This window comes from Lithobates pipiens, unplaced genomic scaffold (genome assembly GCF_037356315.1).
Source record: "Lithobates pipiens isolate NorthernLeopardFrog02 unplaced genomic scaffold, aLitPip1_a1.2 Scaffold_30, whole genome shotgun sequence".
Taxonomy (NCBI): Eukaryota; Metazoa; Chordata; class Amphibia; order Anura; family Ranidae; genus Lithobates; species Lithobates pipiens.
The window spans coordinates 184481620-184498595 of NW_027507791.1; the positions used below are offsets into that span (position 1 = coordinate 184481620).

At 51.6% G+C, this 16976-nt stretch overlaps 18 non-coding genes and 9 pseudogenes across 18 annotated transcripts; all 27 read right to left on the bottom strand.

The window, feature by feature from the left end:
• Nucleotides 1-84: 84 nt before the first annotated feature.
• LOC143953084 (5S ribosomal RNA) lies at nt 85-203 on the bottom strand. The gene has a single exon (XR_013268199.1). It is a non-coding gene; the product is annotated as a 5S ribosomal RNA (ribosomal RNA).
• Nucleotides 204-312: 109 nt separating this feature from the next.
• Nucleotides 313-431, bottom strand: LOC143951245 (5S ribosomal RNA). The gene has a single exon (XR_013266535.1). It is a non-coding gene; the product is annotated as a 5S ribosomal RNA (ribosomal RNA).
• Nucleotides 432-540: 109 nt separating this feature from the next.
• On the bottom strand, nt 541-659 carry LOC143950158 (5S ribosomal RNA). Its single transcript, XR_013265586.1, has one exon. It is a non-coding gene; the product is annotated as a 5S ribosomal RNA (ribosomal RNA).
• A 109-nt stretch (nt 660-768) lies between these two features.
• On the bottom strand, nt 769-887 carry LOC143950159 (5S ribosomal RNA). Its single transcript, XR_013265587.1, has one exon. It is a non-coding gene; the product is annotated as a 5S ribosomal RNA (ribosomal RNA).
• A 109-nt stretch (nt 888-996) lies between these two features.
• LOC143945497 (5S ribosomal RNA) lies at nt 997-1116 on the bottom strand (annotated as a pseudogene).
• A 109-nt stretch (nt 1117-1225) lies between these two features.
• On the bottom strand, nt 1226-1344 carry LOC143953487 (5S ribosomal RNA). Its single transcript, XR_013268564.1, has one exon. It is a non-coding gene; the product is annotated as a 5S ribosomal RNA (ribosomal RNA).
• A 109-nt stretch (nt 1345-1453) lies between these two features.
• LOC143950204 (5S ribosomal RNA) lies at nt 1454-1572 on the bottom strand. Its single transcript, XR_013265628.1, has one exon. It is a non-coding gene; the product is annotated as a 5S ribosomal RNA (ribosomal RNA).
• A 109-nt stretch (nt 1573-1681) lies between these two features.
• Nucleotides 1682-1800, bottom strand: LOC143948668 (5S ribosomal RNA). The gene has a single exon (XR_013265417.1). It is a non-coding gene; the product is annotated as a 5S ribosomal RNA (ribosomal RNA).
• A 109-nt stretch (nt 1801-1909) lies between these two features.
• Nucleotides 1910-2028, bottom strand: LOC143953709 (5S ribosomal RNA). The gene has a single exon (XR_013268766.1). It is a non-coding gene; the product is annotated as a 5S ribosomal RNA (ribosomal RNA).
• Nucleotides 2029-2137: 109 nt separating this feature from the next.
• Nucleotides 2138-2256, bottom strand: LOC143953488 (5S ribosomal RNA). Its single transcript, XR_013268565.1, has one exon. It is a non-coding gene; the product is annotated as a 5S ribosomal RNA (ribosomal RNA).
• A 326-nt stretch (nt 2257-2582) lies between these two features.
• Nucleotides 2583-2701, bottom strand: LOC143954911 (5S ribosomal RNA; annotated as a pseudogene).
• A 109-nt stretch (nt 2702-2810) lies between these two features.
• On the bottom strand, nt 2811-2929 carry LOC143953114 (5S ribosomal RNA). The gene has a single exon (XR_013268226.1). It is a non-coding gene; the product is annotated as a 5S ribosomal RNA (ribosomal RNA).
• Nucleotides 2930-2995: 66 nt separating this feature from the next.
• Nucleotides 2996-3114, bottom strand: LOC143953370 (5S ribosomal RNA). The gene has a single exon (XR_013268459.1). It is a non-coding gene; the product is annotated as a 5S ribosomal RNA (ribosomal RNA).
• Nucleotides 3115-3223: 109 nt separating this feature from the next.
• Nucleotides 3224-3342, bottom strand: LOC143954233 (5S ribosomal RNA). Its single transcript, XR_013269243.1, has one exon. It is a non-coding gene; the product is annotated as a 5S ribosomal RNA (ribosomal RNA).
• Nucleotides 3343-3451: 109 nt separating this feature from the next.
• Nucleotides 3452-3570, bottom strand: LOC143944393 (5S ribosomal RNA; annotated as a pseudogene).
• Nucleotides 3571-3679: 109 nt separating this feature from the next.
• LOC143947334 (5S ribosomal RNA) lies at nt 3680-3798 on the bottom strand (annotated as a pseudogene).
• A 109-nt stretch (nt 3799-3907) lies between these two features.
• LOC143948081 (5S ribosomal RNA) lies at nt 3908-4046 on the bottom strand (annotated as a pseudogene).
• A 109-nt stretch (nt 4047-4155) lies between these two features.
• LOC143946981 (5S ribosomal RNA) lies at nt 4156-4274 on the bottom strand (annotated as a pseudogene).
• A 109-nt stretch (nt 4275-4383) lies between these two features.
• On the bottom strand, nt 4384-4492 carry LOC143949227 (5S ribosomal RNA; annotated as a pseudogene).
• A 109-nt stretch (nt 4493-4601) lies between these two features.
• LOC143944175 (5S ribosomal RNA) lies at nt 4602-4720 on the bottom strand (annotated as a pseudogene).
• A 109-nt stretch (nt 4721-4829) lies between these two features.
• LOC143953096 (5S ribosomal RNA) lies at nt 4830-4948 on the bottom strand. The gene has a single exon (XR_013268210.1). It is a non-coding gene; the product is annotated as a 5S ribosomal RNA (ribosomal RNA).
• A 109-nt stretch (nt 4949-5057) lies between these two features.
• LOC143950160 (5S ribosomal RNA) lies at nt 5058-5176 on the bottom strand. The gene has a single exon (XR_013265588.1). It is a non-coding gene; the product is annotated as a 5S ribosomal RNA (ribosomal RNA).
• Nucleotides 5177-5285: 109 nt separating this feature from the next.
• Nucleotides 5286-5404, bottom strand: LOC143950161 (5S ribosomal RNA). The gene has a single exon (XR_013265589.1). It is a non-coding gene; the product is annotated as a 5S ribosomal RNA (ribosomal RNA).
• Nucleotides 5405-5513: 109 nt separating this feature from the next.
• LOC143950162 (5S ribosomal RNA) lies at nt 5514-5632 on the bottom strand. The gene has a single exon (XR_013265590.1). It is a non-coding gene; the product is annotated as a 5S ribosomal RNA (ribosomal RNA).
• A 109-nt stretch (nt 5633-5741) lies between these two features.
• Nucleotides 5742-5861, bottom strand: LOC143945498 (5S ribosomal RNA; annotated as a pseudogene).
• Nucleotides 5862-5970: 109 nt separating this feature from the next.
• On the bottom strand, nt 5971-6089 carry LOC143953490 (5S ribosomal RNA). Its single transcript, XR_013268567.1, has one exon. It is a non-coding gene; the product is annotated as a 5S ribosomal RNA (ribosomal RNA).
• A 109-nt stretch (nt 6090-6198) lies between these two features.
• LOC143954674 (5S ribosomal RNA) lies at nt 6199-6317 on the bottom strand. Its single transcript, XR_013269639.1, has one exon. It is a non-coding gene; the product is annotated as a 5S ribosomal RNA (ribosomal RNA).
• Nucleotides 6318-16976: the final 10659 nt, after the last annotated feature.

Consider the following 16976-nt stretch of genomic DNA (forward strand, 5'->3'; position numbering starts at 1 on the left):
CTTGACAAAAGCCAAGGTGGTCACCTCGAGAAATCGAGAGGAAAAATACAGCAGGTCGCCAAAGCCAACAACATAATGGAAAAAAGCCTACGGCACCTGGTATTCCCAGGCGGTCTCCCATCCAGGTACTAACCAGGCCCGACCCTGCTTAGCATCCGAGATCAGACGAGATCGAGCGCATTCAGGGTGATGTGGCCGTAGGCAATCTTGCACCCTACTTACAACTCTCTTGACAAAAGCCAAGGTGGTCACCTCGGGCAATCAAGAGGAAAAATACAGCAGGTCGCCAAAGCCAACAACATAATGGAAAAAAGCCTACGGCACCTGGTATTCCCAGGCGGTCTCCCATCCAGGTACTAACCAGGCCCGACCCTGCTTAGCATCCGACATCAGATGAGATCGAGCGCATTCAGGGTGATGTGGCCGTAGGCGATCTTGCACCCTACTTACAACTCTCTTGACAAAAGCCAAGGTGGTCACCTCGGGCAATCGAGAGGAAAAATACAGCAGGTCGCGAAAGCCAACAACATAATGGAAAAAAGCCTACGGCACCTGGTATTCCCAGGCGGTCTCCCATCCAGGTACTAACCAGGCCCGACCCTGCTTGGCATCCGAGATCAGACGAGATCGAGCGCATTCAGGGTGATGTGGCCGTAGGCGATCTTGCACCCTACTTACATCTCTCTTGACAAAAGCCAAGGTGTTCACCTCGGGCAATCGAGAGGAAAAATACAGCAGGTCGCCAAAGCCAACAACATAATGGAAAAAAGCCTACGGCACCTGGTATTCCCAGGCGGTCTCCCATCCAGGTACTAACCAGGCCCGACCCTGCTTGGCATCCGAGATCAGACGAGATCGAGCGCATTCAGGGTGATGTGGCCGTAGGCAATCTTGCACCCTACTTACAACTCTCTTGACAAAAGCCAAGGTGGTCACCTCGGGCAATCGAGAGGAAAAATACAGCAGGTCGCCAAAGCCAACAACATAATGGAAAAAAGCCTACGGCACCTGGTATTCCCAGGCGGTCTCCATATCCAGGTACTAACCAGGCCCGACCCTGCTTAGCATGCGAGATCAGATGAGATCGAGCGCATTCAGGGTGATGTGGCCGTAGGCGATCTTGCACCCTACTTACAACTCTCTTGACAAAAGCCAAGGTGGTCACCTCGGGCAATCGAGAGGAAAAATACAGCAGGTCGCCAAAGCCAACAACATAATGGAAAAAAGCCTACGGCACCTGGTATTCCCAGGCGGTCTCCCATCCAGGTACTAACCAGGCCCGACCCTGCTTAGCATCAGAGATCAGACGAGATCGAGCGCATTCAGGGTGATGTGGCCGTAGGTGATCTTGCACCCTACTTACAACTCTCTTGACAAAAGCCAAGGTGGTCACCTCGGGCAATCGAGAGGAAAAATACAGCAGGTCGCCAAAGCCAACAACATAATGGAAAAAAGCCTACGGCACCTGGTATTCCCAGGCGGTCTCCCATCCAGGTACTAACCAGGGCCAACCCTGCTTAGCATCCGAGATCAGATGAGATCGAGCGCATTCAGGGTGATGTGGCCGTAGGCAATCTTGCCCCCTACTTACAACTCTCTTGACAAAAGCCAAGGTGGTCACCTCGGGCAATCAAGAGGAAAAATACAGCAGGTCGCCAAAGCCAACAACATAATGGAAAAAAGCCTACGGCACCTGGTATTCCCAGGCGGTCTCCCATCCAGGTACTAACCAGGCCCGACCCTGCTTAGCATTCGAGATCAGACGAGATCGAGCGCATTCAGGGTGATGTGGCCGTAGGTGATCTCGCACCCTACTTACAACTCTCTTGACAAAAGCCAAGGTGGTCACCTCGGGCAATCGAGAGGAAAAATACAGCAGGTCGCCAAAGCCAACAACATAATGGAAAAAAGCCTACGGCACCTGGTATTCCCAGGCGGTCTCCCATCCAGGTACTAACCAGGCCAGACCCTGCTTGGCATCCGAGATCAGACGAGATCGAGCGCATTCAGGGTGATGTGGCCGTAGGCGATCTTGCACCCTACTTACAACTCTCTTGACAAAAGCCAAGGTGGTCACCTCGGGCAATCGAGAGGAAAAATACAGCAGGTCGCCAAAGCCAACAACATAATGGAAAAAAGCCTACGGCACCTGGTATTCCCAGGCGGTCTCCCATCCAGGTACTAACCAGGCCCGACCCTGCTTAGCATCAGAGATCAGACGAGATCGAGCGCATTCAGGGTGATGTGGCCGTAGGTGATCTTGCACCCTACTTACAACTCTCTTGACAAAAGCCAAGGTGGTCACCTCGGGCAATCGAGAGGAAAAATACAGCAGGTCGCCAAAGCCAACAACATAATGGAAAAAAGCCTATGGCACCTGGTATTCCCAGGCGGTCTCCCATCCAGGCCCGACCCTGCTTAGCATCCGAGATCAGACGAGATCAAGCGCATTCAGGGTGATGTGGCCGTAGGCAATCTTGCACTTTACTTACAACTCTCTTGACAAAAGCCAAGGTGGTCACCTCGGGCAATCGAGAGGAAAAATACAGCAGGTCGCCAAAGCCAACAACATAATGGAAAAAAGCCTACGGCACCTGGTATTCCCAGGCGGTCTCCCGTCCAGGTACTAACCAGGCCCGACCCTGCTTAGCATCCGAGATCAGACGAGATCGAGCACATTCAGGGTGATGTGGCTGTAGGCGATCTTGAACCCTACTTACAACTCTCTTGACAAAAGCCAAGGTGGTCACCTCAGGCAATCGAGAGGAAAAATACAGCAGGTCGCCAAAGCCAACAACATAATGGAAAAAAGCCTACGGCACCTGGTATTCCCAGGCGGTCTCCCATCCAGGTACTAACCAGGCCTGACCCTGCTTAGCATCCGAGATCAGACGAGATCAAGCGCATTCAGGGTGATGTGGCCGTAGGCGATCACCTCGGGCAATCGAGAGGAAAAATACAGTAGGTCGCCAAAGCCAACAACATAATGGAAAAAAGCCTATGGCACCTGGAATTCCCAGGCGGTCTCCCATCCAGGTACTAACCAGGCCTGACCCTGCTTAGCATCCGAGATCAGATGAGATCGAGCGCATTCAGGGTGATGTGGCCGTAGGCTATCTTTTGTCCTACTTACAACTCTCTTGACAAAAGCCAAGGTGGTCACCTCGGGCAATCGAGAGGAAAAATACAGCAGGTCGCCAAAGCCAACAACATAATGGAAAAAAACCTACGGCACCTGGTATTCCCAGGCGGTCTCCCATCCAGGTACTAACCAGGCCCGACCCTGCTCAGCATCCGAGATCAGACGAGATCGAGCGCATTCAGGGTGATGTGGCCGTAGGGGATCTTGCACCCTACTTACAACTCTCTTGACAAAAGCCAAGGTGGTCACCTCGGGCAATGGAGAGGAAAAATACAGCAGGTCGCCAAAGCCAACAACATAATGGAAAAAAGCCTACGGCACCTGGTATTCCCAGGCGGTCTCCCATCCAGGTACTAACCAGGCCCGACCCTGCTTAGCATCCAAGATCAGCCGAGATCGAGCACATTCAGGGTGATGTGGCCATAGGCGATCTTGCATCCTACTTACAACTCTCTTGACAAAAGCCAAGGTGGTCACCTCGGGCAATTGAGAGGAAAAATACAGCAGGTCGCCAAAGCCAACAACATAATGGAAAAAAGCCTACGGCACCTGGTATTCCCAGGCGGTCTCCCATCCAGGTACTAACCAGGCCCGAATCTGCTTAGCATCCGTGATCAGACGAGATCGAGCGCATTCAGGGTGATGTGGCTGTAGGCGATCTTACACCCTACTTACAACTCTCTTGACAAAAGCCAAGGTGGTCACCTCGGGCAATCGAGAGGAAAAATACAGCAGGTCGCCAAAGCCAACAACATAATGGAAAAAAGCCTACCGCTCCTGGTATTCCCAGGCGGTCTCCCATCCAGGTACTAACCAGGCCCGACCCTGCTTAGCATCCGAGATCAGACGAGATCAGACGAGATCAGACGAGATCGAGCGCATTCAGGGTGATGTGGCCGTATGCGATCTTGCACCCTACTTACAACTCTCTTGACAAAAGCCAAGGTGGTCACCTCGGGCAAACGAGAGGAAAAATACAGCAGGTCGCCAAAGCCAACAACATAATGGAAAAAAGCCTACCGCTCCTGGTATTCCCAGGCGGTCTCCCATCCAGGTACTAACCAGGACGGACCCTGCTTAGCATCCGAGATCAGACGAGATCGAGCGCATTCAGGGTGATGTGGCCGTATGCGATCTTGCACCCTACTTACAACTCTCTTGACAAAAGCCAAGGTGGTCACCTCGGGCAATCGAGAGGAAAAATACAGTAGGTCGCCAAAGCCAACAACATAATGGAAAAAAGCCTACGGCACCTGGAATTCCCAGGCGGTCTCCCATCCAGGTACTAACGAGGCCTGACCCTGCTTAGCATCCGAGATCGAGCGCATTCAGGGTGATGTGGCCGTAGGCGATCTTGCACCCTACTTACAACTCTCTTGACAAAAGCCAAGGTGGTCACCTCAGGCAATCGAGAGAAAAAATACAGCAGGTCGCCAAAGCCAACAACATAATGGAAAAAAGCCTACGGCACCTGGTATTCCCAGGCGATCTCCCATCCAGGTACTAACCAGGCCCGGCCCTGCTTAGCATCCGAGATCAGACGAGATGGAGCGCATTCAGGGTGATGTGGCCGTAGGCGATCTTGCACCCTACTTACAACTCTCTTGACAATAGCCAAGGTGGTCACCTCGGGCAATTGAGAGGAAAAATACAGCAGGTCGCCAAAGCCAACAACATAATGGAAAAAAGCCTACGGCACCTGGTATTCCCAGGCGGTCTCCCATCCAGGTACTAACCAGGCCCGACCCTGCTTAGCATCCGAGATCAGACGAGATCGAGCGCATTCAGGGTGATGTGGCCGTAGGCGATCTTGCACCCTACTTACAACTCTCTTGACAAAAGCCAAGGTGTTCACCTCGGGCAATCGAGAGGAAAAATACAGCAGGTCGCCAAAGCCAACAACATAATGGAAAAAAGCCTACGGCACCTGGTATTCCCAGGCGGTCTCCCATCCAGGTACTAACCAGGCCCGACCCTGCTTGGCATCCGAGATCAGACGAGATCGAGCGCATTCAGGGTGATGTGGCCGTAGGCGATCTTGCACCCTACTTACAACTCTCTTGACAAAAGCCAAGGTGTTCACCTCGGGCAATCGAGAGGAAAAATACAGCAGGTCGCGAAAGCCAACAACATAATGGAAAAAAGCCTACGGCACCTGGTATTCCCAGGCGGTCTCCCATCCAGGTACTAACCAGGCCCGACCCTGCTTGGCATCCGAGATCAGACGAGATCGAGCGCATTCAGGGTGATGTGGCCGTAGGCGATCTTGTACCCTACTTACATCTCTCTTGACAAAAGCCAAGGTGTTCACCTCGGGCAATCGAGAGGAAAAATACAGCAGGTCGCCAAAGCCAACAACATAATGGAAAAAAGCCTACGGCACCTGGTATTCCCAGGCGGTCTCCCATCCAGGTACTAACCAGGCCCGACCCTGCTTGGCATCCGAGATCAGACGAGATCGAGCGCATTCAGGGTGATGTGGCCGTAGGCAATCTTGCACCCTACTTACAACTCTCTTGACAAAAGCCAAGGTGGTCACCTCGGGCAATCGAGAGGAAAAATACAGCAGGTCGCCAAAGCCAACAACATAATGGAAAAAAGCCTACGGCACCTGGTATTCCCAGGCGGTCTCCATATCCAGGTACTAACCAGGCCCGACCCTGCTTAGCATGCGAGATCAGATGAGATCGAGCGCATTCAGGGTGATGTGGCCGTAGGCGATCTTGCACCCTACTTACAACTCTCTTGACAAAAGCCAAGGTGGTCACCTCGGGCAATCGAGAGGAAAAATACAGCAGGTCGCCAAAGCCAACAACATAATGGAAAAAAGCCTACGGCACCTGGTATTCCCAGGCGGTCTCCCATCCAGGTACTAACCAGGCCCGACCCTGCTTAGCATCAGAGATCAGACGAGATCGAGCGCATTCAGGGTGATGTGGCCGTAGGTGATCTTGCACCCTACTTACAACTCTCTTGACAAAAGCCAAGGTGGTCACCGCGGGCAATCGAGAGGAAAAATACAGCAGGTCGCCAAAGCCAACAACATAATGGAAAAAAGCCTACGGCACCTGGTATTCCCAGGCAGTGTCCCATCCAGGTACTAACCAGGCCCGACCCTGCTTAGCATCCGAAATCAGACGAGATCGAGCGCATTCAGGGTGATGTGGCCGTAGGCGATCTTGCACCCTACTTACAACTCTCTTGACAAAAGCCAAGGTGGTCACTTTGGGCAATCGAGAGGAAAAATACAGCAGGTCGCCAAAGCCAACAACATAATGGAAAAAACCCTACGGCACGGGGGGGCGTGGCCGGAAGTCGGTGAGGTCGGACGCGTTCAGCCAGAGCTCCGCTGAGGCCTACTTGCATCCGCCGCAATCCGGACCCCTAACACCGCAGATCGGACTTTCTTCGGGCCGCGAGCCCTGCTGGCATTCCCCGCTGTCATCCGGAGGACGTTCGGCACTTCTCCGGGCGGTCTACGAGCTCCCGTCCGTCCCGGGCCTGCCGCCCACACGCGAGGCGCTCCGCCGCCATCTTGAGGCCTACCTGACTCCCGGAGCGGCTGGATGTCCCTCGGCTCCAGGGGGGTTCCTCTCCCTTAGCATCCACCTAGCGGTGCATCCCGGGCCGGGTCCGGTGCCCGAACGAAGCACATTACAGGCGCCTGGAGGTCTGGGGCCTAGCGATCCTCTACAGCAAACGGCAGCCATCTTGGTACACCCGGAGCAGGCCGCAGCCCTACGCCCGCACTTCTGAGGCTGAAAACCGCATACAGTTATACACCCCCTCTGAATTCTGCTCTCCCAGGCTTCGTGGGGCAACATTAGAACCAGAAAGGGCCTCCCCAGCCCCCTCAGCAAGGATTAACCCTCAGACGGAGCGGTTTTGGAACTACCTGAACCTACTGGGTCTTCCCTGCCACCGCTTTGCTTCACTTCTTCATCTACATCATATGAGGTTCGCAGGGTTCCTTGCTACAATTATTGCACCAGTGACCCCGGGACTCGCGGTGAGTGCGGCACATCCCCCCCCCCCCCCCGGCTGTAGACTGTTTCCTGGCACCCTAACCCCCCCGTTGGTTGTTCATTCCGGGGGGTGCCCCCTTCTACAGGCCACTTTGGAACCGGCTGCTGCCGGGTGGTTCTATCAATCAGGGGCACAGCAGCCCTCAGCTTTCCCAAGGACTGCCTAATGACATTGTGCTAATTGCTACTGCTTCGCTTCATAGCAACCCTACACAGTAGCAGCGCACGCACCTAGTTTTCAAATGTTTTTCTAAGACCCCAGATTAGCTCCGCTCGGGACTTCAATCTATCTCAGAGGTATTCCTGTACCACGTTTCACCTCATCCACAATTTTTTTTTTCCTCCTGACCTCATCTTCTAACCCGCTGAGCCTTAGTGTATGCCGTCTAAAAAAAAGAAGGCACGGAGCACCGCCCAAAAGACTCTCACACAATACCTTCTCCGCTCTCAAGAACATTCTAGCATGGAGCGTGAGGGGTCGGTTGATGGGCGCCTCTCCCCGGACCCGGCCTCCCCGCCTCGCTTATTGGGCCCTACCTCTCCTGCTCCTTTGTCGGATAAAAGAACTTCCAGTGCCCTCTCAAAAGCGGACCTAGAGGACAGTCTGGACTCCATGTACAATAGATTGGCATCCAAGTTTCAATCAGAACTTCAGAAAACTTCTCATGCACTTTCACAGGAAATCTCGGCCCTTGGAGCAAGGACTGAAAGGCTAGAGACTAAACATGACGAGTTGGCAATAGCTCATAATGACCTCAGCCGGGAACACGAAGCCCTTTCCTCCACGGTCCAACTTCTACAGTCTCAAATAGAAGACCTCGACAACAGAAATAGACGTAACAATCTGCGTATCCGTGGCATCCCGGAGTCCGAATCTGAGCTTATTCCGGTAGTCATCCGGTTGTTTAAGTCCTTGCTCCCTGAGCATGAAGCCACTATGTTCAAATGTGATCGGATACATAGAGCTCTGCGCCCCAAACCCCCGGAGGACAAACCCCCCAGGGACATCATTCTCTGCATGAAGGACTTTCTGGTCAAGGAGGAGATTTTGAGAGCAGCTCGTAACAAACAGAGGATCACTCTCGATGACAAAGTTATCCAAATTTTCCCAGATATCGCACCTGCGACCTTGGAGCGTAGAAGGAACCTAAAGGAGATAACCACTGTCCTGCAGTCGGCCCGCATCAGGTACCGCTGGGGGTTCCCATTTCGTCTTGTGATTCCACATAACGGCTCGACATACTCTGCTACCTCGGTCCTGGAGGGTCAGGAGATCCTGGTGAAGCTGGGACTTTTGGACGCCTCGGCGGTTCGCAGACTGCCCTCCACTCCCAGAGCTACACCTATTTGGCAAACCCCTCCGACCAGAAGAGACAGACGTAGAATCAGATATGGTGCAGATGATCGGGTGGAAGATAGTCCTCGATGATGTTGTTTTGCTCTCCTTTATCTGAAGGCTCAGACTGTGGTTTGCTATAAGTTCTCAATGGCTGTTTATATGCTGCTCGTGTTTATCACTTCAAAATATTTTATTTTATATTAAAGGCACTTACATACGTAAAACAGTACACAAACTAGCAGTAGCAGGGAGGGCCTGCTGTCACAATGTAAGTAAAAAAAAACATGAGACATTAGTGAAAAACAGACAATATCAAGTGTGTACAGTCGGCAAGCCCTTCCTTATCGAGGGGCTACATCAATAAGAGGTAAACGGAGGGTGTCCCCCCCGGGAGAGCCCCCCAGGTAGAACTATTAGGGTAACTCCCAGGAGCCCCCATCCCGACACCCCTAATAGGGAACTTGCTGTGCCAGGATGAGGGAGTGTCCTCCCAGGCCCCTCCCTCGCAGAGGGGAAAAACAGTCGGGGGATCGTCTGCCGTGGGTACCGCAACATTAAATTGGACTGTATGGTAAACTTGTCAATTACAGCTCTGTTGAGCAAACCAAAATCTTAGAACAACTAGAAGGACAGAGAAGAGAAGAAAGGAGAAGAAGAGGAGAGCAGAGGGGTCGGGGGAGGTAAGCTATGTCCTGAAAGGGTGAAAGGATATAGCGAGGGAATGTTTCACAATCAATGTAAGGATGGGTGCTTTAGGGGTGAGGTCTGGTTCCTAGGGGAGGGCCTGGGGGTACCCCCGGCAGCAGAGAGATTCCCATGTAACGGGCCCAAGGGTCCCACACCTTTCGGAATTTAGGTGTGGTGTCTGACAGAATACCTGATAGTTTTTCTTGGGACATTATCCACGATATCTTCCTCTTAACTGCGAGGAAGGAGGGTTTGGGTTGCTTCCATGCGGAGGCAATCGCAATTTTGGCTCCTAATAGAATAAAATAAGTTAGTTTCTGAATGTTACCAGACATCAAAGGAATCGGGGTATTGAGTAACGCAACCTCTGGAGTTCTCGAAACCCGGCAGCCTGTGACTAAGTAAATCAAGTTGAATATTTTAGTCCAGAACGAACGGAGTCTAGGGCATTCCCACCAGATGTGGATCATGGAGCCACGAAGTTGGCACCCCCTGAAACATAAGGGATTAGCCGTGGGATATATTCTGGCTAGCCTTACTGGAGTGAGGTACCACCTGGTTATCAATTTGATGCTAGCCTCCATTAGTGAGGTGTTCTGGATCCCACGAAAGGATCTGGCTAAGGCCAGCTGCCAGGATTCGAGACTCCCAGAGGTCTGGAGATCAGATTCCCAAGCCGTCATATAGGGGGATTTACCCATTGGGGAAGTGAGAGCCGTGTAGATCACTGAAATACCACCCCTCTGCTCCCCGACTCCACCACACCAGGCTTCATATTCAGTAAAGGGGGGAGGAAGGGGTTTGTTTTTCCAAAGTGAGTTTAGGTAGTGAGATATTTGGTGGAAGCGGAACCTCTCTGTGTTTGGAAGCTCTAAGTGTTCGATACAATAAGCTAGGGAAATCGGACCCCTGGAATTAAAAAAGTGACCTATCCGGTATAGTCCCTTGTCCAACCACCATCTGAATGCCTCAATGTTCAGACCGGGGGGGAAGTCATGATTACGGAACATGTGAGCAAGGGGTCTTATAGTGGAGACTAGGGAAGGCTCTTTGCGAAGGCCGTCCCATAGGGCACAGGAGTGAGAAAGGGATGGGGACATGATGGGCGGCCTGGCTTTGGGCGGGCACCATAATAAAAAATCTAGTGTATAGGAGGGTACCGCACAGCGTTCTATGGACTGCCAGTCCGGTTTCTCATATTTGGAGTAGATCGAGGAGAGTTGGGCTAGGCGAGCTGCAAGGTAGTATTTGTGGAGGTTAGGCAGACCCAGCCCCCCTCTGCGTCTATGCAGGAAGAGCGTGTTTTGCGGTAGACGGTATCCCTTATTACCCCAAATATATTTCAGTATTTTGCTTTGCAGAGAGCAAAGGTGGTCCTTCCGAACTGGTATTGGCAGGGCTCGAAAGTAGTAAAGGATTTTGGGGAGAAAGGTCATTTTTATGGAGTTAATCCGGCCAAGCCAGGATAATTCATGTTTAGACCATGAGGAGAGGTCGGTTTCCAGCTGTCTGTATAATTTGGGGTAATTGTGGGCATATAGCATCTCTATTTTAGGTGTGAGGGAGATACCCAAGTATTGGATGGCAGTGTCACTCCATTGGAACGGAAAGGATTGTTTGAGAGAGAGGACTTGGTGAGTGGGGAGAGAAACATTCAACGCCACAGACTTGGAGTAATTAACCCTCAAGCCTGAGACCTTGGCAAAGTCGTCCAATACCCGGGATAAGTTGGGTAGGGTTGTGAGGGGGGAAGTGAGGAACAACAGTATGTCGTCCGCGAAGAGTCCACATTTGTGCGTTTGACTACCGCATTGGACACCTCTAATGTCCATATTGTGGCGGACTGCGATCGCCAGTGTTTCAATGGCTATTGCAAATATGAGGGGGGATAGGGGGCACCCCTGTCTGGTCCCCCTGGTGATGGGAATTGGCTCAGAAAGGTATCCCTGCATTCGAATTTGGGCCCTCGGCTGGGAGTATAAGGCCTGTAATAAGCCAAGGAAGCGAGCCCCAAATCCCCACCTGTCAAAGAGCTGGAAGATGTACTGCCATGAGACCGAGTCGAAAGCCTTTTGAATATCTAAGGAAAGGAGGAAGCCAGATTGTCCGGATCCCCCTTCCCAATTAGACTGCAAAATGGAGATAATGTCGATCGCCCTCCGAATTTGATCAGGTCCCTGTCTGCCGGGAATAAAACCAACTTGATCCTTGTGGACATAGCGTCCAATAAAGGAGGCTAGCCTATTGGCCATAACTTTCGTAAGAATTTTGAGATCATTATTAATAAGGGAAATCGGTCTGTAGTTGCTGACATCTTCCAAGTTCTTGCCAGGTTTGGGGATGACCGTGATATACGCCGTGTTAAGGTGGGGATCCAGGGGGTCTCCATTAGCTTTATGGTTACCGAGATTGGCCAGGTGGGGAGCTAGCGTGTTGGCAAAGGCTTTATAGTAAGGGATCGAAAGGCCGTCGGGACCAGGGGCGGAGCTTTTTTTAAGAGTCTTAATGACTTCCAGTATTTCCTCTGTCTGGAAGGGGGCTTCCATAACTTGTTTGTGAACGTCCGATAAGACCGGGATGGGCAGACCCTCCAAAAACTTTGGGAGGAGGTTATCTTTGGGGGGTGGGGAGCTACTGTAGAGAGAGGTGTAGAATTTCTGAAAGGCATTCAGAACTGTGACCGGATTAGACGAGGGCGGGAGTCCCGCGCTTCTGATCCGAGGGAGGGTGCTCAGCTTGGTTCTAGGGGAGAGTCTATTGGCCAGGAGAGTGCCTATTTTATCCGCCTGTGAGTAAAATTTGTGGCCAGCCCACCTAACTGATTTTTCAGCTTTCGTGGTGAGGGCGAGATTTAGTTCTAAGCGAGTCCTGTCTAGTATGGCCGTGGGGGTACGGAGGGGGTCCTTTTTGTGAAGAGCTCTGAGTTTAGAGTATTCCTCTTCTAGCTTCAGGATGGTTGATTGCCTTTCCCGTTTTATTTGAGAACCCAGTTGCATGAATTTTCCCCTAATGTAAGCTTTGTGCGCCGCCCACAGGGTCTCGGGGGAGACATCAGGAGTCGCATTAATAGAAAAATATTCCTTCAATGCTTTGTCGAGATCTATAACTCGTGATGGCTCCGAAAGGAGGGATTCATTTAACCTCCAATGCCTAGTATGTCTCCCACTCGAGCCCCCCAGGGCCGTCACAATTACAAGAGAGTGATCTGAGATCACTGTGTCAGTGATGGAGGCTTTGAGCATCCTGGGGAGGAGCGAGGAGGGGACAAGTATGTGGTCTATGCGTGCATATGATTGGTGAGGCGCTGAGAAGTGAGTGTAGTCTCTCTTTGTGGGGTTTAATTCCCGCCAGACATCGGATAGCCCATGAGCGTGTAGCAATTTGGCAATCCGTAAGCTTGCCTTTGTGGGCCTGGTTAAGCGGGGACGTGAGGGGGAGGATTTATCAAGTCCTTGATCAAAGGCGACGTTAGAGTCTCCTCCGACAATAACCGTCCCCTCTAAAAGAGGTGCTAAAATACGTAGCATGGATTCGAAAAATTTGGCCTGACCCGTGTTCGGGGCATAGTAGGAGACCAAGGAGTACAGTTGGTCCCCCACAGTGCCCTTTACAAGTAAAAATCTGCCCTCCGGATCCGCTTTTTCAAAACTCTTATTGAATTTGCATGTTTTGGCCATCAAAATGGCCACCCCCTTGGTCTTGGATTCCGCGTTGGCTAAGAAGAACTGAGGGAAGTGGGCATGTAGGTACTTGGGACTATACCGGATAGGAAAGTGGGTTTCCTGAAGCAGAATTATATCTAGTTTCAGGGATTTGTAGTAATCGAGGGCTTTTCTCCGTTTGATGGGGGAATTAAGACCCTGAATGTTGTGGGAGGCTATCTTAAGCCTAGCAGCCTGTGGATCAGCCATGGAGCAGAGGGGGAGCCCAGCATCTGAAAACGACCTCACTTACCCAATCTATAGCTGGGTTCTTGGTAAGGGCATTGAGATCGGTGGCCCGAGGATGTCTCCCAGGATACCATGTCGACTGGGTTGGCTCAGCCCAACCTGAGGAGAAAAAAAATAGTGTCATGCAAACATTCAACGGGGGAAGCTTACCATCAAGGGGGAAGAGAAGGGGAGAGAGGGCAAGGAAAGAAAGGGTTCCTGAGAAGAGAAAGAGGAGATCAGGGCAGGAGACACCCCCCGAAATCCCAAGCAAACACAATGAAGACAACCGACCCATAAGGTCAGGAGTCCCGACCCTCAGACGCCTGGGATAGGCCGAGGGAGGGAGAGTTACACATGTGGTCCCTCGCGGAACTGGGGACCCCTAGTCGGGTAACTACCCGAACTGTGAAATCAACTTTAAATAGCAATAACATAAAAGCTGCAATATACATAAAAAGGAACTTTTCTTTTGAGGCACGGCTAAACATAATGCCTAGAAGACACTGGGGCTAAGAAATGAACGCTGTTCTTAAGGCATAAGGAAGGATGGTACATCCAGGGGGGGTGCTGAGGAATGCAGCCCCCTGGGAAATCCTCAAAGCAACCTTGGGGCCCATTTCGAGGGTATGTAAACAAAAAAAATATATGCGGGGTTACGGGCAGTCCAGTAGATGGACAAAGTACTGCATAGCGTCCCGGATTATTGGAGGCAATGGGGATAAGGGTAGAACAAGGGTAGCACAAGTCCTAGGCAAGGGGAGGGCAAGAAGGGTTGGAGGGCCAAACTTTCCAAGTTTGGGGAGCAGTCCTCCGGCCCTCTCCAGGACCTCGGACGGTCAGTCACAAAATGGAGAGATTGGTAATGGGACTGGAAGTTGCTCAGGTGGGTGCATTATCCTTGACCTTCTTGGCTCTTCCGGAGGTCCATAACGGGGATTGTGGGCTGTTAGGAGTGGGTCGTTTGTTAGATCCCTGACTAGGGTTAGAAGTGTCCATGTCAGCTTCTTGAGAGATGATTTTCAGCTTGGTGAGGAGCTTTTCCCCCTCGGGAAAAGTGGAGAAGGCAAAAGACTTCCCTTTGTCCGTGAACCTGACCGCAAAAGGGAATGCCCATTTGTATTTTATGTCTTTGTGGGACATTGCAAGCAAGAGGGGTTTTAGAGCTCTTCGTCTCTGTATCGTGGAGGGGGAGAGGTCCGCAAAGATCTGAACCTGGTGTCCCTGGTAATTGACGTGTTGCAGGGATCTGGCTCTCTTCATGAATTCTTCTTTCACCGAGAAGTGATGTGGCTTGGCCAGAACATCTCGCGGGGTGCCATCCTTCCTAGGGGGGCCGAGGGTTCTATGGACCCGGTCAAGTTCAAGCTTGGTAGCTGGGATGTCTGGGATTAGCTGTTGAATGAGGTCTTGCACCGCCCTGGACACATCAGTTATTGATTCTGGAAGCCCGCGAATTCTGACGTTATATCTGCGTGACCTATTTTCGAGGTCATCTATACGGGCCATGGCTATGTCCAATTGCTCCTGTACTGAGTAGATGTGTCTGGAGTTTTGGATGGATCTGGCTATGGTATCCTCCATTTTATGTTCGATCGTTTCGATCCGGGAGCCTAGGTTAATAAAATCAGCTTTCAATTCCCCCGTGATTTGCAAGGCAGTTTGGGAGAGGCCCCTCTCTAATAATTCAGAGAATTTGCCAAACAGGGCATCCATGTGGGAGACTGGGTCTGAATGAGCAGCCTCGTGGGGGGCCATGGCGGTCTGGGTAACTCTGTAGGTCCCCGCTGGGGAGGGAGAGAACTCCTGGATGGTGCGTTCCAGCAGAGAGACCGTGGAGGCCGGGGACGGTGTGGCATCCTTGGGGAGACCCCTGGGGTTGCCTGGGGTGGCGTGGAGAGGAGGAAAGTCTGTATCTGACCTGAAATCCACTGTGCCTGCGGATCTGTGATCCTGAGACAGGAGCTGTGCTGCGGTGGCCATCTTGGATTTCTCCCTCACGTCCAATGAAGCGAACAGCGGGCCGAGATTGCGTTTAGCCAGTCCACCGGTCATTCAGAAATGTGCCCCAACACTTCGGGATTCCGCCCCTATAACTCGGGAAGCGGAAGGGTAGCCGTGCCGTGCGGTAGGGGTTCCGTTGTTCCGCGAGGCAGCGGAGCTTTAGATGATCGCGGCCATCTTGGAAGCCTCGCGCATGCGCACTCCTGCTGCTCGTGTTTATATGGTACAGGGTAGTGTGTGTTTAAGTTTCTGGTTTTATACTGTTTCCCCCTCTTAGCTCCGGCTTGCTCCACGCCTCAGTCCTATCGGGCGACGGTGGAGCTTGTCGGAGTGAGGGGCCTTCTGTGTCCTAGGTTTTTCCTACCCAACCCACCAGCCATTTACAAGTCCCTAGGAGCTGTTATATGGCTCCCCTTTCCAGTGGTCGGTTGCTTCTTTGGTGGGCACCCCCTACCATTGCGCAACCCTACTGGGCACGAGACCTTGTTGTCTCGGTGTTTGATTGTTCTTTTGGTGTGGCTATGTTTCCCCACACGCTATTATACTTAGCTTTAATGTTGGGCCCCAGACCCTTCTTGGGCTTTGGGCCTTTTCCTTTTGATGCATATTCCCTTCTTTTATGTCTTTTGATCTTCTCCCTTCTAGGTCGATCATATTCCTTGTTCTATGCTCTTACAATCACTCAGACGCCTTTTATACTCAAGATTGGTATTTTCTCTATACACTGGTTTTTATTGCACTGTGTCTTATTTTTCTATTGTCCCGCAGAGGATATGAGGGTCCCCCTGCGTCTCTGGCGCCTGTTGGACGAGTATCCCCCGAGAGTTTCCCTTTCTCCCCCTGCCACCATATCTGACCTCTCCACTATAGTTGTCCTTTTTTATTCGCCATGGCAATAACTTGTGTTTCCCATAATGTCAAGGGATTTAATTCACCATCTAAAAGGCGCAAAGCCTTCTCCTTTTATAAAAGCCTTGGAGCTAAAATCCTTCTACTCCAAGAAACGCATTTCTCCCGCTCCTCTCACCCTAAATTTTTCCATAAGGACTTCCCTCAAGCCTTTTACTCGCTCCACTCGTCCAAGACCAGGGGTGCCGCCATTCTCCTTCACTCCTCCCTCCCGATGGAGGTCAAGCATATATTTAGAGACCCCGAGAGCCGCTATGTTATTATTCAGGGTGTGGTCCACAACAGAGAACTTACTATTGCTAGTATTTACGCACCCAATGAAGGTTCGGCCACGTTCTTTGGGTCATTTTTTGAGAAAATTGCTCAATATCACTCCCCTCACTTAATCGTAGGTGGTGATTTTAATTCAGTTGCCAACGCCACTCTCGACCGTTCATCAACACCAATCTCTTCTAGAGCTTTCCCGAAATCGCTCTCCAGGGGCCTACGGGAACTGCAACTCACTGACACCTGGAGAGCTCACAACATAGGCTGCAGGGAGTACACTTTCTTCTCCCACCCACATAACAGTTATGCGAGGTTAGACTACATTTACTCCACTCCAATTATTCTTGCTATCTCGGTGGAGGCCTCCATCCACCCCTGTGTTTGGTCCGATCATCAGGCAACTTCCTTTACTACAGGGTTTATTCGGCTCGCTCCCACGACTCACTCCTGGAGATTGAATGAATCCCTTCTCTCGGACTCAGGGGTGGAAGCCCAGGTAGCTCAATCTCTGGAGGAGTATTTCTCCTTGAATGCTCGCCCGGAAATGCAACCCTCGACCCTCTGGATGGCGCATAAAGCCGTCATCAGGGGACGACTTATTAGTCTTTCCGCAGCCCGGAATAGAGCTAATAGACTTAGGATAGTGGAACTAACCAGAGAATTGGATCACCTAT